A 19,314-nucleotide genomic window follows, 5' to 3' on the forward strand; every position below is an offset into this window, starting at 1 on the left:
GCAGTCATTTAAGATTTGCTCGACACTTTCTTTTTCGAGAATAACTAAACGATGGCCTTGTGCAGTATTTTTATACCCTTGTAGATATAGCTGTAATCAACTCAAAAACTTTATATTCCTTTGTGGATCAGTAGAACACAAAATTGCCTCGAAAGCTGTTTTTGAAACAATGAGCACTTTCTTTTATGAATAAACACCTAACTTTCCAAGAGAGCCTTTATTTCCAGAATTTGCCGTTTGCCATTTTGTGCAGGCATTTATGAAATCAAATTATTGAGTACCTAAAATACGAGTTCGAGAAAAACAAATGCCAAAAAATCACGATATATGTTGCTCGTGAGCATAAGACAGGAAGAAAACCACAGCGTCAATGAAATCCACGATTGCCAGACATTTACATGTAAGCGACATTCTCAAGCAAAGTTGGTGTATCGGTTCTGCAAAAATAAATTGTGCATCCAAATCTGACTAACAAATTCGAAACATTTTCTTGTGTTAAATGTATTATATACAGTATTGGCCATTTGTATCAATCCATTATACCTTTTTTTTGACATCATTCGACTTTGATTCACAATGAACCAATGATTGATTGACTCTTTTCAAATATAAAAAGTGTTAATTTATAAGCACCATATATTTTCAAAAAATATTAATCGATGCGCTGATTATCTTATCTTTTTTTTGACACATAGCTCGTAATCTAAAATAATTATAATGGCCGAAATTAAGAATCCACTCTATTATTTCAAACTTCATTGAAAAATGCATTTGTCTTTGAGTAAAACTTATTTGCAAATTAATAACAATTATTAGAGAATTTTTATTTAAATTATTACTAATGTTAGAAAAATTTGTGTGAAATGAAATATAAAAATTAGTATCTAATTAAAAACAACATTTCAGTAACAAAAGAATCAAAATGACTGGAAAAACTTTTGATAATATGACAAAATGCAAAATCATAGCAATGAATGAACAAAATATCACAATGAGAAAAATTGCGAAACATTTAAACACAGCACATGCAACTGTTAGCAGAATAATTAACCGATATCATGAATATAATACAAAAGTTAATCTTCCGCGTACCAGAAGACCCAGCATTTCTAATAAAAGAAATGAACGTTCACTTATTCACATAGTAAAAAAATAGAAAGTTATCATCTATTGATCTTATTGAAAAATGGCAAGAAAAAGATGCATGCAAAGTAAAAACAAACAAATACTTAAACAAAGGTGGTGTCAATTTCATCTAATTATTTTTCATCTCATTAAAATTTACTCTCAATTTCATAATTTATTTCTTTTCGTTATCTAATAATATTAATAAATGCAAATAAAGAAAATTTATTTTATATCTATTTATATATATATATATATATATATATATATATTATTTATGGTATAAGAAAAACATTAGTGACAATAAAGTAAGAAATTAAAAGCTGCAAAAGAGAAACATTCGTTATGACTAAATCAAGAATTTATAAAATACACAAAGAATATTGATAATAACATAAGAATATTATAAACAAAAATATAATAATATTTATATTAAAAATAGAGAAAAAATTAACAAAAAGACACTTGAAATATTAATTATAACAAAACTAAACTATTTAAGGTTACAAAATAAAACTCTTAATACTAAAAAGAAAAAATCCTTAACTATAGAAAAAATAAAAAAAACTGTTTTATAGAATATCCAAGGAATATTTGTCAAAGAAACTCAATCCTTAAAAAACTTTTAACTTTTTTAAATCTTAAACAAATTTACAAATAAAACTTTTGTACCGCATCAGCATAATTTGCGTCAATTGCAAAAATTAAATGGCATCTTTTAATATATCGTAAAAATGTTAATGATTAAAATGTTAGATTGGCCCCAAAAATATTTCATCCTGAGTGCAGTTTTAATTATTGACGGTAGGTTTTCTTTCAGTTTGAAATGACTTTATTTTTTGTTTTTTTTAAATTTATTTGGAGCTTACGTTTAAGCATTTTTAACTGCTCAAACATTGACTAAATAAGTGTCATGCAGGGTGATAAAGCAGGATGAATTTAATACTAGTGTAGATAACGACTACGAAAGGGTAGCGAAATGCATGTGTTATAAAAATGTTATATTAATTATGAATATATGCTCATATTATACATACATACATACATACATATATACATACATGCATACATACATACATACATACATACATACATACATACATACATACATACATACATACATACATACATACATACATACATACATACATACATACATACATACATACATACATACATACATACATACATACATACATACATACATACATACATACATACATACATACATACATACATACATACACACATGCATACATACATACATACATACATACATACATACATACATACATACATACATACATACATACATACATACATACATACATACATATATATATATATATATATATATATATATATATATATATATATATATATATATATATATACTAAAATGCAATCATATTCACTAACACAAGAAGTACATTACAATAACAGTACAAAAAAGCAGTAATTAGTAATAGGAAGCAGCAAAAAATATGTTAATATCTATGTTAAAAACTTTAATTAAAGCATTCTATTTATTTAAAGAGGTTTTTAAATCTGAAATAATCTTTCTTAACCTATCGGAGAAATTATCTACACAAAAATTATTTTAAAGATCTCAACATTAAATACAAAACTCAATTTTCAGTTCAGAGTCACAGGGAGAATAATGCGAAAGTTTTTGTTTTGTGAACCTTCACCGGGTCGTTGAATCAAGTTTCAACAAAAAGGGATTGAACAATGGAAACGGTCTTTTTTTCCAGTCTATATAATCTTTTGACTATGGTTAGACATGAAAAAAGCTTTAAATCAGTTTGAGTTAGATGCCGAGTCAAGAAAAATTACAAGTCTTTAAACGGATGAGGGAGTTTATAGACATAAAAGGCTAATATATGGTATTAAAAATTTGTTCGAGATTTTTCAAAAAACTATGAAACAAATTTATGGTAAAATAGCTGGAGTAAAGTTTATCAGTGATGATATTATAATATACGCATCACAAGAATAAGATTTATTAAGTAAGTAAGAACTGTTGTTTATCAAAAACCATGCATTAGGTTTGAAATTAAATAAAAACATCTGTATTTTTGCTCAAGAGTAGGGGAGAGGTGCCTATGATGGCATACTTAACTTTTCCGTTTCTCTGAGTCATTACCTGAAAACTTAAAAAATAATTTTTGACATGGGTATATTCCCTATAGCATGCAGAATAATAATGAACCTCAGAATTTTTACTATTTTGCTTTTTTATAAGTTTATACCATTAAAAAAAAAATACAAGTATGCCATCATAGGCAACTAACTGCTCCTATGATGGCACACTTTAAAGAAATTAGACAAACCAGAATTTTTTTTGTTTTTTATTAATGGAAACACCATTTATCAAAAAAACATAACTAAAAATAAATATTTGGTCTATTAGCATTGCTCACATATAAACTTTTTTCTTCTTCTAATTTTGCCTGCACATAAACAATGGCACCAAATAATGCATTTTTGACAACAAATCCATGGTTCTTTAGAGCAAGACAGCTAATAAAGTTTATCACAATAAAAAAAATGCTGCATAAGATTCAAAATCCATTTTACTATTACTTCAATTAATATCCTTACTGGTGTATTTTTCTTCAACAGCCAACTTTCATTTTGTTTTTCTAACAAATTTTTCGATTTCCATGTTATCTTTTTCTTTTGCTTTATCTTTTAATTCTTGGATATCCGGTATGGTATTCAGAGGTCCAATTTTTCCTTTTTTTCGTGCCCTTTTCAATTCAATTTTAGGGGTTGCTAAAGACACCGGACAAAACTTTTGTATACTAGATCTTATCCTTTCGTTGAAACAGAAGTTCCAATGCATATGGAAGCTTCTGATTGGGAAGATCTCATTTCGAAATATGTTGGTTTCTCAAACACTTGTATTTCATATTTGCTCTTAGCCCGATCACCTTTTTCTGCGCACTAAAATTTATTTCAGGCATTTTTTTCAATTCATTTTGCAGACTTTCCTAAGATATGCCATCATAGGAAAGAGTCACCATATTTGTTAAAACAAGCTGTATCTACCTTATTCTACACATAGCATTAAAAGAAGTATTCTAATAAATGAACAAAGCCTGCAGATGAAATGCATGAAAGTTTCACTTCTGTATAATGTATAATAAAAGCGTAATCCTAAATATATAAGGGCATGAAAACTACAACACCAGATGCGAAAATTTATGTTTGTTGATTACAAAGCATTATTTATGACAGAGGGACGAATTTTCACCATAAATGCCATCAACATCTGAAGACCACACTGGAAAAACAATGAAGCTACTTTTTTATTGTTTTGAGTAAATTAGATTTTAAACTTCAAAACACCATAGCTCACATCATAGCTCACTTATTTGTTTAACTAAATATCTGTGTAATTTGATCGGTTTTCTAGTTATATAGTCAATTAGTATATAGTTAAACTGCAGCCGAAAATAACAGGGGCAAAAACCAAAAAAAAGCAAAAATGTAGCTTGATCGTTTTTCCAGTGTGGTCTTCAACTATAAGTGAGCTTCGCAGTTTTTATGGTTTATGGGCACATGTGACAAGATTTGTTAATAACTTTAGTGAAAAAGCAATAGCATTAGGTGAATTATTAAACAAAATAAAAAATTAATTGGGTCGAAAAACATCATGGTGCTTTCAACATGCTTTTAAACAAATTAGCAAAAGAATCGATTTTGGGTTTTAAAGATCTTCACAAAGAAGTACGGTTAATAACCAATCCGAGTAAACATTCTATTATAGGAATACTTTCATAAAAAGATGTAGAAATCAAAGCAATCTGCTATACCAATAGATTACTGACAGAAGCTGATTTAAAATATTGCATTACAGAAAAGGAAGCTCTTGCTTTGGTATGGGCAATCGAAAAGTCACATATGTAATTATATGGAAAAATTTTGCTTAAAAACTTTGAAAAAAAGATTGTAGTGGACCACAATCTGCTCAAGTTTCATTTTTCTTTCAGTTCTAAGGTAAATTCACGTATTAAGGGATAGCAAATCAAATTGCAGGTACATATTTTGACATAATATGTAAAAATTGGAAAAGAGGACACTACAGATTTTGTATCCAGAAAATGAAGTCCAAATGAGATATCTAATGAGTCAGATGAAAATGAATTGGCGGCTTATGTAAACTTTTAAGTGACAAAAATGGCACCCAAATCAATATCACATGAAGTTATAAAAATTGAAACTGCTACAGACATCAGTTTAGTTGCAGTAAAGAATGCATTGTTGTCTGGTAAATGTTATGACAACTCAAACTTAAACCATGTAGTAGATTTCGAAATGAGTTAACTGATCATGAGGGATAATTAAGAGAAACATTAATAGTTTAACCTAAGTCTCTTTAATTTGCACATAAAGGACTTTTAGGAAGACAGAGAAACTGCAGTTCGCTTTTGATTTAAAGTTGTATAAAATAAGTTTTGTTCATTAGTCTCAAAGTAAATACATATAATAAATGATATAAATATTTATATATTCAAGGAAAACGTAGCAGTGGCAGTGATATATTGCTATACCTAACAAAGATTTCAATGTCTACAAAAATTTTTTAAAATTTGGCCGGCAATCATGAAAACGAATATCTCAGATTGCTTAAAGCTCAGATTGCTCAAAAGCGGATGTTGAAGAATAACTATATATTCTCTGCATATATTAAAAGAGTTAAAACTAATAAATATATTATTTGCAAAAAAATCATCAATATGCTTTTTTTTAAAGTTAGGTGGTTATTAAGAGCATCATACAACATTTTTAAAGTTAAGTAGTTAAGATTTGATGGATTTACCCTAAACTTCATTAAAAGACCCATTACGTTATGAATTTAACTTTTTTTTTTTAATATTCGTCTGTCTTTTATGAAATCTCGTGAAAATAAAAGTATTCCATCAAGATTTGTGATCTTTGAGATGGCTAGGTCTAATTTGATTTCAGCTCTTAATACAGACTGCCTACAAATCATGGCAAATGTTGTTGGACTTTATTTTTAAATTTGTCATTTAAATGCGTCTTGTACTTATATTACAAACCTGAGATTAATGATCTGAGAGAAAGAGCAGAGGAGTTTATTGCATTATAGTTCATCGTTTTTTCAAGGTGATCAGATAATTTTTGATTTATTAGTATTTTTTTATTTATTTGCTTTTTATTTATTTATTCATTTATTTTGATAAATCAATGTACTACTTTACGATAAAGTTACAGCAGTTTTCTTAAAACAAGGCTACTCTGCTTTTGTGATCACAATATAAAGAGGAAAATTGTTTGTTTCTTCTTTATCTGCTTAATAATTGTTTTTCTCATCAACGAAGTATGAACAAACATTTTGAGTCATAAGTCATTTTCTCTGACGAAAACAGGGAATTTTTATGATTCTAAGTAGAATACATTTAATAAAATTTATATTTAACTTAGTTATCAAACCTGAATTATTTGACCGCATTTTTTCCTGACCGTTGCATAGGGGAAGAAATTGTCTTTTGCAGCCTTACTAATAGATTTTTTAAAAATCTAGCTTCTTTCAGCGCAACTGATCCTGATGTAGAAAAGTTAGAGCGTCCCATAGTAAATGCCTTCAAATTACTAGTAAATGCCACCAAATTACAAGTTGAGTGTTGATTTTAAAGTATTATTGAATGAAATTGTTTCTAAATGAAATTAAATAAATAAATTTTTGAGATTAAGTATACCGTTGAAGAGCTAACCTATCTTTACTCTCTGCTTCAGAATCACTTTTTCTTTTGATAAAACAAAATATCACTGGTAAAATAAAATATTTCATATAAAATTATTCGTGATGCTCTCACGAACTTGATTTGTTTGAACTGAATTTTGAATTAAGTTCTCCATAATAGGTAATGCTGTTTTTAAATATCTAGAAGTAAAAATTTTCTGTGTTACTTGCTTATTATGTTAAAAAATTTCTTGTTAAGGGGGTATCCCCCTCTGATTTTAAATCTAAGCATTTTTACAAAATATGACTATTGGTGAATTGCTTATATTAAATTAAGAATAATACACTAATTTTTTTTTTTTAAATCCATTTTGTTGCAATGGTAACCACTAAATACACCTAAAATAACCAAAAAATGACTTTACGCCGGCCAAATTACTAAGAAATTGGCTCATTTCCACCTTTCCATATTGAACCATAATTTTGTTATAAGGCAGGGCTATGATATGAGTGGAACAGATTTTTCATAAATTTTTCTCACCATCACAACAGGATGACCAAAGTTTAACGTCAAATTTTTTATAATTTTATCGACAAAAACTTTTTTATAAATTTAAATAAAATCCACTCCATTCATATCATAGAGAATAATATGGACAACACTTCAAGAGAATTTCATTTAAAAGTATCATACCGTTCTCAAAATATATTGGCCGGCGTCCACAAATTGCTATTCTTAGAAAAACACGATTAAAGTAAAAACTTTAAATACAGAAATATTTTATTCATAAATTATTTCTGTATTTAAATAAAAACAGTCCAAATTTTTTAAACCCACCAAGTACATACAAGTCATCATCTTTTTCAATTATTTTGTCTTTTTTTTTTCAAATTTTTGGCACGTAATATTTGCTGTCTTGACTTATTATCAGGGATTAACTTTTTAATACCTGCGTATCCATGGCCTAGTAATCGCATGCAATAAATTATTCGCTTATTAATATCAAATCCTTTTTTATTATTATCGTTGATAGAGGTGAAGAACTGATGAAGATAGTTGCAATCTTTTTTTTTGAAACTTAAGATATAACAAGGAAGTTAAACCATGTCGTTTATTAAATCTCTCACCTAATGAGAGTGTGGGACTACCACATTCTGGACACTGAAAAGAACTAAAAACAGAAAATAAAACAGTAATATTAATGATATGATAACCAGATATACAAAGTTTCAAAAAAATATATCTTCTGAGTCTTCAACTTTTCGAGACGAAGCTGACAAGTTAAGTGAGTTTTCATTATTTTGTACCAAAATACAAGTGCTGTTAGCATCATTTAAATTAATTGTTGGCAACTCAATACTTACATTCTCAGAAACACTATCAATGTTCACAGATTTATAATGATTTCCCATAAATCTTTTCCTTTTACGGTGAGTTTGGTTACGTTACTTCATTCGACAATCTTTTCCCATTTTCACTAATAAAACTATGCTGATAAAATAATAGTAACTGATTTAAATTGTCTTACTTGATGTAGCAACCTTTACAAAAATTCTAGAAAAATTCATAAAGAAGCTGTTCAAGCTTGTACATTGCAATTATAACACACATTCGGTTTGAATTAAGGTAAAATGTAGGGTGTATACAGTTAAACAAGTCCGTTGCTATGGCGTTGCTAGGGGTATCACATTGAAATAGTTTATTTAAATAGACAAATTAGGATAGTTATAGGTTAATGTGCTACTTTACTTAATAACAAAAAGCGAGAAGAGAGATAACATTAAGTAAAACAATAAAACTTTACTGAATACACTCCGCTACAAATTGTACACCGTGTTTATAAGCTACATTGTAAGTACTTTACCATAGTTAATAGACTTAACTGGTTTGGAAACTCCGTAAAATCTATTGTTTAACCTTTTGACAGAAAAGCAGAGCGTAATTGAAGCGTGACAGGCACACAAACTTATTAATGGTGTTTATTGCCAAGTAATACTGTAAACTGATTATTCTTTTATTTCACAGAATATCTGCATCTATTTATAAGTGATTCTTTTTGTATGTAAACACTTTGCTCAGTGTATATGAAATAATATGCCAGGTGCTAATTGCTGTATAACGAACTTTGGAACATCAAGAAGAAAAAAGGGTGTAAGGATGTTCAAGCTTTCTAATTCAAATTCTACTGATCCTGCTCATCAAAACTGGCAATCTGAATGGTTCAAAACAAAAAACAGAAGGGCGTGTTATTGACCAGAGTTTATAGAGCAAATCAACTCTGGTAAAGTTTTTGCTGGATAATTGCACTTTAAGCCAGTTGATTTTGAAACACAAAAGTTGTAAATAAACTATATGTGAGTGTGTGTGTAAATTTCAAATGATTTTATATTTAGATATTGGTTTCAAAATGACAAAAAAGATCATGAAAAATGGAGTAATACCAACTCTATCTCATGTTCCATAAAATTTGAGACTGGTTTTAAACTTGAATAAAAACTTAAATAAACACAATAAAAATTTTTTTTTTTGGATGTTCTTAGAATTAAATATGCAGAGTAGGAAAATAAAAATAAATTTATCACAAGACTCCATATCTTCGAAAATGATCAAGTCTGGTATTGGTACCTTGTACCAGCTTTTTTACAGCATTTAGGTCAAGTCTACTGGCATAATAACGAATCCGACGCTCAAGGTGAGATATATTGTTTGTAAACCATCGATTCTTGTACACATCCCGTTTAAGCACTGCCCAAAAATCCTCTATAGCACGAGCTTCTGGTAAGTTTGTTGGATTGTCATTTTTTTGAACAAATGGTATCTCCTGGGTTTTTAACCATTTTGTTACCGATTTATCATAGTGAGATGTTGCTAAATCGGGCCAAAAGATATACTTGTTGTCTCAATAATATTTAATAATAAAAGGTTGCAAGCGCTTTTGTTAACACTCTTTTAAATAGATCTCTTGGTTTTCCGCTTGGCCAGAAGAAACAATGTAAATAGATATGACCCCTCGAGGGGAGATTGCCATTTATACAAGTAACTTTTTTTCAAATTTTGCAACATCATAATACTTAACAATGTCTGGTGTCAATTTTTGATCATTTGATTAGTATGTAGTATAACCAGCCAGTGCTTCTAAAAGCCTTTGAAAGTGATACACCTCTTCGATTGTTAAACATTTTCCTTAATTTGATGCGGTTGTTTTGTGTATAAAGAGTAGGCCTTCTTCCACTTCCAGCTTTGCACCCCAATGATTTATTTTGACTTTAACTGTTCATATATCTATAAATTGCAGCTTTTGAGTAGCCCTCCATTTTGAAATGTCTCCAAACAACGTGTTCTCTATCTTCATTTTTTATTTTATAAAAATTATACATACGACTTTTTAAGGCTTGTTGATTTAGAATTTTAAATTGTTGTCTAAGCAAAAAATAATCAGAGAATTTATATGCTAATTGAAAGATGAAAGATATAGCTTTCATTTGATACAAAATACTAACTATTTTATCAAGCTTACTAATTAAATACCGCTAATTTAAGTTAGTCTCAAACTTTATAGAATAGGTGTTACTACTACCTAAAAAAGCTGTTACACAGCTTCACCAAAACAAAGAATGCCAAGAAAACTTATTTTATCTGAGAGTAAGTACTTTAATAAACCTTATGACAATTCAAATCGAATTCCGAATCCAAAATTTTAAAATTGTTGGACAACAGATGTGAAAGAAAAAGAAATGTCTATTTTGAAAAATATTTCAAATAATTTGTTCTTCCAGAATTTGAGATGACTATTGACGAAAGATTAGGCTATAGTTGGCTGTATATGAATAGATGGATCCTGAATGTCATCCTATTTACTCAGACTACAAAAGAAGTGTGCAAAATATAACTGTGACAAACTTAATTAAAGTTCTTGAAAGTTATCAATTATGTATAGGTGCGCCAATTTATGAAAAGACAGCAAGAACCATATGCCATTTTATAGCTTTTGAAAGAAACCCACATTAATGTCATACACAATCATCACCATTCGATCATATGTCATACTATAGAAATATTAACTGCGATGTTTTACTTAAAAACTCAAACGGATGCAAAAAATGTTTATAAACAAACAAATCAATGATTTATTCAAAAATTCAGAAAATCAAGCGTCACAATGAGCCAGCCAAACTAAATGCTGCTATCTCTTTTATAAAATCATCTAGGCTTAAGTTAGTAATGCAGCAGCACCGTCTTAAATGTGCACAATTAAAAGCTAGAAATGAGGGCGATGAAGGAAGAGGTTATTATCATATTAATATAGCGAGTGTGATGATGGATTACGATTTACATAGTGATTTTCTATCAATAATTTCTAATACTAATCATAACGTAAGTGACTTCATGAATTTGTTTTGGCAAGAACAAAAAAGTTATTTAGTGTCTCTTCATCATTCAAGTATCATCCAATTATAATAAGATACTGTTTATCAATATAGCATCGAAATCCCCATCCACATACCAAGAAATAAGAAATAGTAAAGTCTTTGTGTTGCTAACCCTGAGGACACCTCCGAAGTAATAAAAGTTATATAACTCCAAAAGCTGAGGTTCAGGAAGGCATCGTTGTCAAATTAAGTATTTCAACGGAACAGTATACTAAAATTGAAAGATGCAATTTTCATCTTATTATTATGTCTATAAAACATTATGCGGTTTTTGAAAAGAATAGTCATGAGCTAATTGGGTTTGTTGATTTGGTTGATCCAGACCAGAATTCTGCTAGATTGGTAGATCCAGACCAGAACTCTGCTAGATTACAAAAATTTGAACTTGCAACTCATGCTCTTGTTTTCATGGTTTGTGGCATTGCAGCATCACTTAAGTTTATAGTTGCATATTTTACCACCATCACTATTACAGCAGTGCAGCTATTTATTTCTTTTTCGAATGCAGTATGCATTCTAGAAAAAAGATGCAATCGTTATCTAGTCTCTATAGTCGCTGATGGTGAATCATAAAACCGATTAATGATTAAACTTCACCGTTACATGTGCGGAGATTTGGTTACTCATGTTATTTTTTAAAAAATAAATTTGTATACCAAACATATATACATATATCTACTCTGAACCAGACCCACCACACCTGGGGAATACTGCTCGAATTTACTTATTAAACACTGGCGCAGGAAAATGAACACGCAACTTGCGGAATTACGGAAAATACTCATTGTTGCAGCACATTATTCAATTGCATCATGAAGATTTAGACAATGGTTTAAAACTTACTTCTAAGTTAAAGAATGAGCACTTACAAAACTCTTACCCTGCTATGGTTATGAAACTAGTTCCTCAAATTTTAAGTCAAACTGTAGCATTTGTTTTGAAAACCTTTGAAACTGAGGAACATTAGGAGACAGCTAGTTTTTGTGAAAAATTAATTGTCTTAAAGATTGGAAAAGATCTATAGATGACAGAGTAGACAATACTACTAGTTGTCAATACTCTTATGAGGCTAAAGCCAAAAAGTTCATTTCACATCAGACTCATGAAGGTTTAATAATGACATGTAACTCAATTGTGGAATTTATAAAGTTTCTGTTAGCAGAAAGTATGATTATGTACTCACTAAAAGATTTGTCAAGACCCTTGAGAAAAATATTTCATAGCTCAAAGTCAAATAGGGCGACATTCAGATAACCCTGATATTAAATAATTTGAATACAATGCTAATCCAATACGCACCCAAAGAAAGGTTTTGCTTAAGACTGGAAGGACAAGAGGCTCTTATTTTAAAAAAAAGTCTTAGATAAATGTGTCTGAATATCTTATAACAAAAAGAAAGAGAAAAAAAAAAATCTTTTATAAACTACTATAATATAACAACTATATGAAACTTTTCTTAAAACTGTTTTAAAACTATTGTATATATATATATATATATATATATATATATATATATATATATATATATATATATATATATATATATATATATATATATATATATATATATTTACATATATAGAAATATTATTTGTCTTTCATTTAATATGACTCTTTCATATTAGCAGGTAGTCCTTTTTTAGATAGTATTCCTGTTTTTTTATCGCTTTGTGATTATTAACAATGTCTTTGACAAATGACAGATTTCGAACTTTTAAATATAGCCCCAGTATTGAACACCAAGTAGATTTTTTTTATATCTTTTATTTTTTAAATTACAGCTTTCAAGAATAATCTTGTAATAATAATCTATATCTTGATCATATAATGATATTTCCGTAAATGTCCAGGCTTTTACTTAATTCTGACTGTTCTGTATATAAACAAATTGCTTTTTCTGCTATAAATAATATTTGCTCAAACTCAATTGTTATACTAGTGAGTCCTCCACGGCTAAGAGCATTAAAAAGTTTTTGGTCTTGAATATTTTTTGCTTAAGACAGGCGGCTTTTTGAAATTGATATTGCTTGTTGTATAGTAATGTCATTATTTGTTCAAAAACTTGGGATTTTTTTTTAATTTGTGGGTACAGTTACCTTAAAGATATCGCAATCCATACTTTTCCCTTTCACATACTGCTTGTCTATTTGATGCCTTTTTATCACATATATATCAGCCCTACAGTAAGATGCTATGCTGTCAGCAAGCTTCGTAATAATGTAGTAGCATCTTCATACTAATCATCACAATAAATGTAATACCGTTGCGGAAAAAGCTATAACATTTAATGACAAATGATAGTTTAAATAAAAACTATTAAAACTTTCAAAAATGATTGTTTCAATAGCTTTTACCAGAGAAAACCAAAGAACTGTAAATATGTGTTTGAGTTTGTTAGAGACGGTTTTTGAAGGATATTTTAAGAAAAGTATAGGGTATAAAGAAAGGAGAAAATATGCAAAAGGAGGTTATTTGTTAGGAGAGAAGATTGTTGCGATTTATTGATTTGTTTGTTGCAAAAAATCTACAATTAAAGTTATAGTTACCGCTGACTACCATTTTTACTACAACTTCTAATTATTCTATCAAACTGAATCTCATCTTTTATCTGGTCAGTCTGAAGTTTTTTAACAACTTCAATCATTTTATCACCATAAAGTAAGCATTCTTTTTGCAAGACTTTTTTTTTAGTAGTAAGATCAAAATCTTGGTGTTAAAATATGGATTATTAGCAAGTTCATCAACAATAATAATGATTAGGTGACTTCCCAGCCAACATTGACAAACGGGTACCGTATGGTTTTTAACTGGGCTTACGGGAACGGGATTTAGAAGGGTTAGTGTTCTGGTTTCCAGACGGGTCCCGTACGGTTGAAAAATTAAGCAAAAATACTAATATGGGCCGCATGTGGTGATTATAAAAGCTAAGAAAACTGGGATTTTTACGGGTTACTCATTAGGAACCCATCTGGTGAAAATAATATGCGGAAAAATCTATGAAATCAGACCATTATCGCCATTTACAATTTACCTTATGCAAAAAAAGTTTTTACAATATTACGTATAAATTTAAGTTTTAATCATTTTCTCGTTTTATGTTTTTTATGAAACTCTATATAAAAATTTGTTATAACTATTTTAATTTTTTTTATATAAATTTTTCTATTTTTCTTTCTTTAGTAAAAAGTTGAAAATTTTACAAAGTTTAAAATGCAATTTGAACAATAAATACTTTAAAGAATTCATTAATATTTACGTTTATGAAAAGTAACGCCACAAGGAAATGCATATAATATTTACTTGAGGGTTTTCATCATTGTCTTACTTCCTTGTGGCATATATTTTTAGAATCATGAATGGTTTTTGAAGACCACGGAACGTTTTTCTGTAAAACCAAAAGTGCAATTTAGTAATATTTTATTTCTATATAAAGGAGATTGCGGAGTATGGATTTTTTCTATTTTCGTTTACATTTTGTTGCAGAGTAACTTATTGTGTAATTTCTGTACTGTGTTACTGAGTAAGATGTTGTATGCAATTGTTGCATTCGATGAAGAAAACAATACAGATTACGTACCACAATTTGGTTAGTGAATGCTATGAGTGAAAATGTGTTATCAAAAATTTCCTCTAAAAAATCTACAGATTTTTATTGGCCTTGCTGGACAAGTTTGAAAAATATAGACTTAGCTAAATCAATATGTCAAGAACCTGAGGTTGGATGGCTTAGGTTTTCAGGAAGAATTTTGTCAACTGCAGGTAGTTTATATAATATTCTCAAAGATAGTAAAGTAATAATTTTGATAATTTTTTATAAATTTATTTAAGCATTTAATCATTATCATTGAAATTTGAAAATGATATTTTGATACATCAATAATTATCATAAGTACTTTTTAAAATTTAGACACAGAATCTGAAGCAAAAGAAAAATGCAGATATGCAGAATATACCTCAAATGTTGATGAAGTATATCAAAACCAAAAATATAGGTATATAAAGTTACATAATTTTAATTTAACATACAAAAGATGTTTTTGTTACTGGCTTAAAACTTGTACATTTATGAATTATTAAACTTTCAAAAAAACTAATAATACTTTTGATTATAAGCCAATCCTTTAGAGATTATCAAGAAAAGCCTTTTGAGAAAAGTGAGTAGGATATTGTTTTAATATTTGTTTTAATAATTGTTATCTATTATAATAATAGGTTCCAAATAAATATTTGTTATTTATACATTGCATAAAAATTTTTATGTATATTATAGCTTCCATTGTCAAGGTTTTTCTGTAGGAGAAAATTTTAATTTTTTATAATATTTTATAGTATAAATATATATATATATTTATATATAGTATATATATATATATAGTATATATATATATATATATATATATATATATATATATATATATATATATATATATATATATATATTTACCTTTAACCTTACTTGCAGGTACTTGTGCTAAAAGGGAATGTGGTGTGCATTGATATGAAACCAATTTACTTCATTAACCCCCTTGAATGCTTTAAATTATTGTATCATATCCCCTAACTGCCTTCTTTGTTCTAGAGTTTGTAGATTGAGATAAGTTATACAGGCTTTTATATATATAAATAAAAAATAAATACATGGGTTTACCCACAGCTACTGTGTTTTGCCAAAACACTTGCTCTGCTGTGCAACAAATTAAACAAAGCGAGAAATTTTAATAATCAACAGTTTTCTGGTGGAATAGTTCTCCATTCACCATTAAATATGATTTTAGTTTTTCATTAAAAATAGTTGTGTTTTTTTTGTCACTGATGGTATTTAGAAGTATATTCCAGAGTTTAAGACCATACCGGGATAATGCTTGATTGCTGAATTGATTATTGTATTTTGTTTCTTTTAGTTTTAGTGTTCTTTCTGACATAGAGTATTGAATTAAATTGCATAACGATGTTAGTGCTTCCTCTTTAATTGATTTCTGCATTATTAAAACAACCTTGAAATTTATTATTTCTCTAATTTTTAGCCAATGCAAGTTGTTATATTCTTTGTTATTTACTTGAGTTTCTATTCTGGTGTTAAATACCAGTCTTGCTCCACAATTCTTAACAGACTGCAGTTTTTTAAATAGTGTCTTATCAATTCCAAAGTAGAGAGAGTTAAAATTATATAGTTGTGAAAATAATAATGAACATACTATGGTGCACAGCTCTTTATGGGATAAGAATTGTTGTATTTTGGGTATTTTTCTCATTATATTGTAACAGTTTTTAACAGTCTTATTTATTTGTGTTTTTAAAGATAATTGATTGTCGAGTATCACATCTAGACTTTTTGCGGAATCAACAAATGAAATGCATTCCTTGTTAACAAAAGTACCCTTAATAATAATATCTTTTTGAATGTTAGGTGGTGCCATAATTAATATTTTTGTTTTTGATTGGTTTATTAATGATTCACACATCCATTATGAAATGTATTCAAGACATTTTTGTATATCCACAATTAGATATTTAAGAGATTTGGACCCAGGACTGTACCATGGGGTGCTCCATACTTTACATTTTGGTTAGATGAACAAGAATTACCAATTTTAACTTTTTGGGTACGGTCAACTAAAAAAGTTCAAATATATCATTGGTTAGTTAAAGTAAAAGTGTTTCAGTCAAATGATGTTGTTTGTAGCTAAGTGTTTTTACTAATTTATATATATATATATATATATATATATATATATATATATATTGTAAGCATATAAAAAGTATGCACAACACATACACAAACACACACAGGCACATACACTCATTCACTCTGTTTTCGGTTAGCATCAGGTCCTCTAAAAATAATTTTCACTGAAGTTTTGCCATAAAAAATATAACCAAGGTCAGAAAAAAGTTGCAAACCTCAGACACTTTAAGGTAGGCAATTAGGTCACCAATGCCAAATGCCAACCCTAATTTGGAGGGTTGATAAATATTATTATTATATATATATTTATATATACATATATATATATATATATATATATATATATATATATATATATATATATATTTTTATATATATATATTTATATATATATATATATATATATATATATATATATATATATATATATATATACACATATATAATATACATGTATATGTATAAATATATTAGATTTGTCAGTGAACTTGCATGAAGCCTATCAAAGAAATGCCAATGCTTCATCATTAGTATCACTGACTGAATTGAATGTAGCAGAATCTTTAGGTATGTGTTCATAATTTGTATTGTTAATATTATATTTTTATGAATTCTTTATGAGACATAATTTTTTATTTTTTATGGTACATATTAGAATTTTTTGCCAAAAATTTGTAACACGAATCTTTAAAGCCATTTGTAAAGCATTGGAACAAATTGAAGATACTCAAAAGATTCACTCTAAAATGATACAAAGTATTTTGCTAAATTTAAACATAGAAGGAGGCATGAATTCACCTGAGCTACCGGAAGGTTTACATATTCCACCAACTACAATTGAAGAACTGGATATGGTTCAAGAAATATTAACTGATGTTAATGCTCAAAAGATTTTGGTTAGTGTTTAGACAAATCTATTTTAGTGGGGAACCGAATTACCAAAAAAGCCTAAAATACTTTTTAAGTTCTTAGTGAGAAAAATTATATATGAGGTCCTTTTGAAAAATTCATGGGCGTCTTTGTCCCAACCCCCCGTCGTTGTAGTTATTGTATATATATATATATATATATATATATATATATATATATATATATATATATATATATATATATATATATATATATATATATATATATATATATATATATATATATATATATATATATATATATATATATATATATATATAGTGTATGTGTGTGTATGTGTGTATATATATATATATATATATATATATATATATATATATATATATATATATATATATATATATATATATGTTTATTTATTTATTTAAAAATATATACAATATCAATATAAAATTATAATTTATTTATCAGTAACTAATGGAATGTTATACATTTACTATCACAACAAATTTTTATCTGAAGAGTGTTGAGTAGAGAGTTTTATAATATATTATATGAATAAAACCAGGTGTGTTACCTATAAAATTTCAGACTAACAGTTAAATTTTATTTTTTAGAGCTTGTGTTAAAACAAGAAAAAGCTTCGAAACGAGAATAAAATGATGGAAAAGCTTCCAATTCGCGAAACAACCGTGAAATCAGATGATAAGCGATTAAAGAATGGTTAAAAATTCTCTCAATTTTGACATTGTAATTTTAATTGTTATATTGTTTGAAACATACAGTCAAATCATATACAGTTTTATTTTATCTGTAAATTATAAACGTAGTTTTGCAATATTTACAATTGGCAAACTTTGTAGGAACTATACGGGTTACCCAGCGGGCATACCCATATAGGACCCAGAAGAAAACTGCGGCCAAGATCTTACGGTTTTAAAGTACGGGATTTGACTGGGACCCATATGGGATACCCAGCGGGCATACCCATATGGGCCCCATATGAAAACCGCGGCCAAGATCCGGCGGGATATCGTTGGTCTTCCCATACGGGACCCAGTTGCGGACCCGTATGGGCCCCGTACGGTACCCGTCTGACAATGTTGGCTGGGTTTTAGAGATATGCAAGTTCAGCCGTCCTTTACTTCTACAAACTTTTACGCATACATTACCTGGGCAGAATCCAATGCTGAGCTAAAACTAATTTTAAATAAGGTATATGTTTAAGAAACTAAATCAATTAATCACTCAATCATTTATCTTTCTTTTAATTTGATCACTAATTTAAAACCTTAATGTTTTTATATGCTTTGTATAAACAAAGATGAAAAAGTGAAATATGTTTCTTTATGATTTACATGAAGAGAAACTTTTCACTTTTTTATCCTACTAAGAAAAAGTACCTACATCTTCGACAAAAGCCTCAGTATAATTTTGAAGTTCAGTATCTTTTTCAAAACATTTTTATAGCATTAAAAGGTCACAATTA

General features: G+C 28.2%; 2 pseudogenes across 1 annotated transcript; both read left to right on the forward strand.

Annotated features, from left to right (window-relative positions):
• The first annotated feature begins 8,933 nt into the window (after positions 1–8,933).
• On the forward strand, positions 8,934–12,701 carry LOC149881588 (uncharacterized; annotated as a pseudogene).
• A 1,907-nt stretch (positions 12,702–14,608) lies between these two features.
• Positions 14,609–17,523, forward strand: LOC145201936 (uncharacterized; annotated as a pseudogene). Its single transcript, XR_016445099.1, has 3 exons — positions 14,609–15,028; positions 15,177–15,261; positions 17,430–17,523. The product of XR_016445099.1 is annotated as an uncharacterized LOC145201936 (transcript).
• Positions 17,524–19,314: the final 1,791 nt, after the last annotated feature.

This window comes from Hydra viridissima, unplaced genomic scaffold (assembly GCF_058129835.1).
Source record: "Hydra viridissima isolate aposymbiotic clone 2 unplaced genomic scaffold, HvirCarnegie_v1 scaffold_11, whole genome shotgun sequence".
NCBI lineage: Eukaryota > Metazoa > Cnidaria > Hydrozoa > Anthoathecata > Hydridae > Hydra > Hydra viridissima.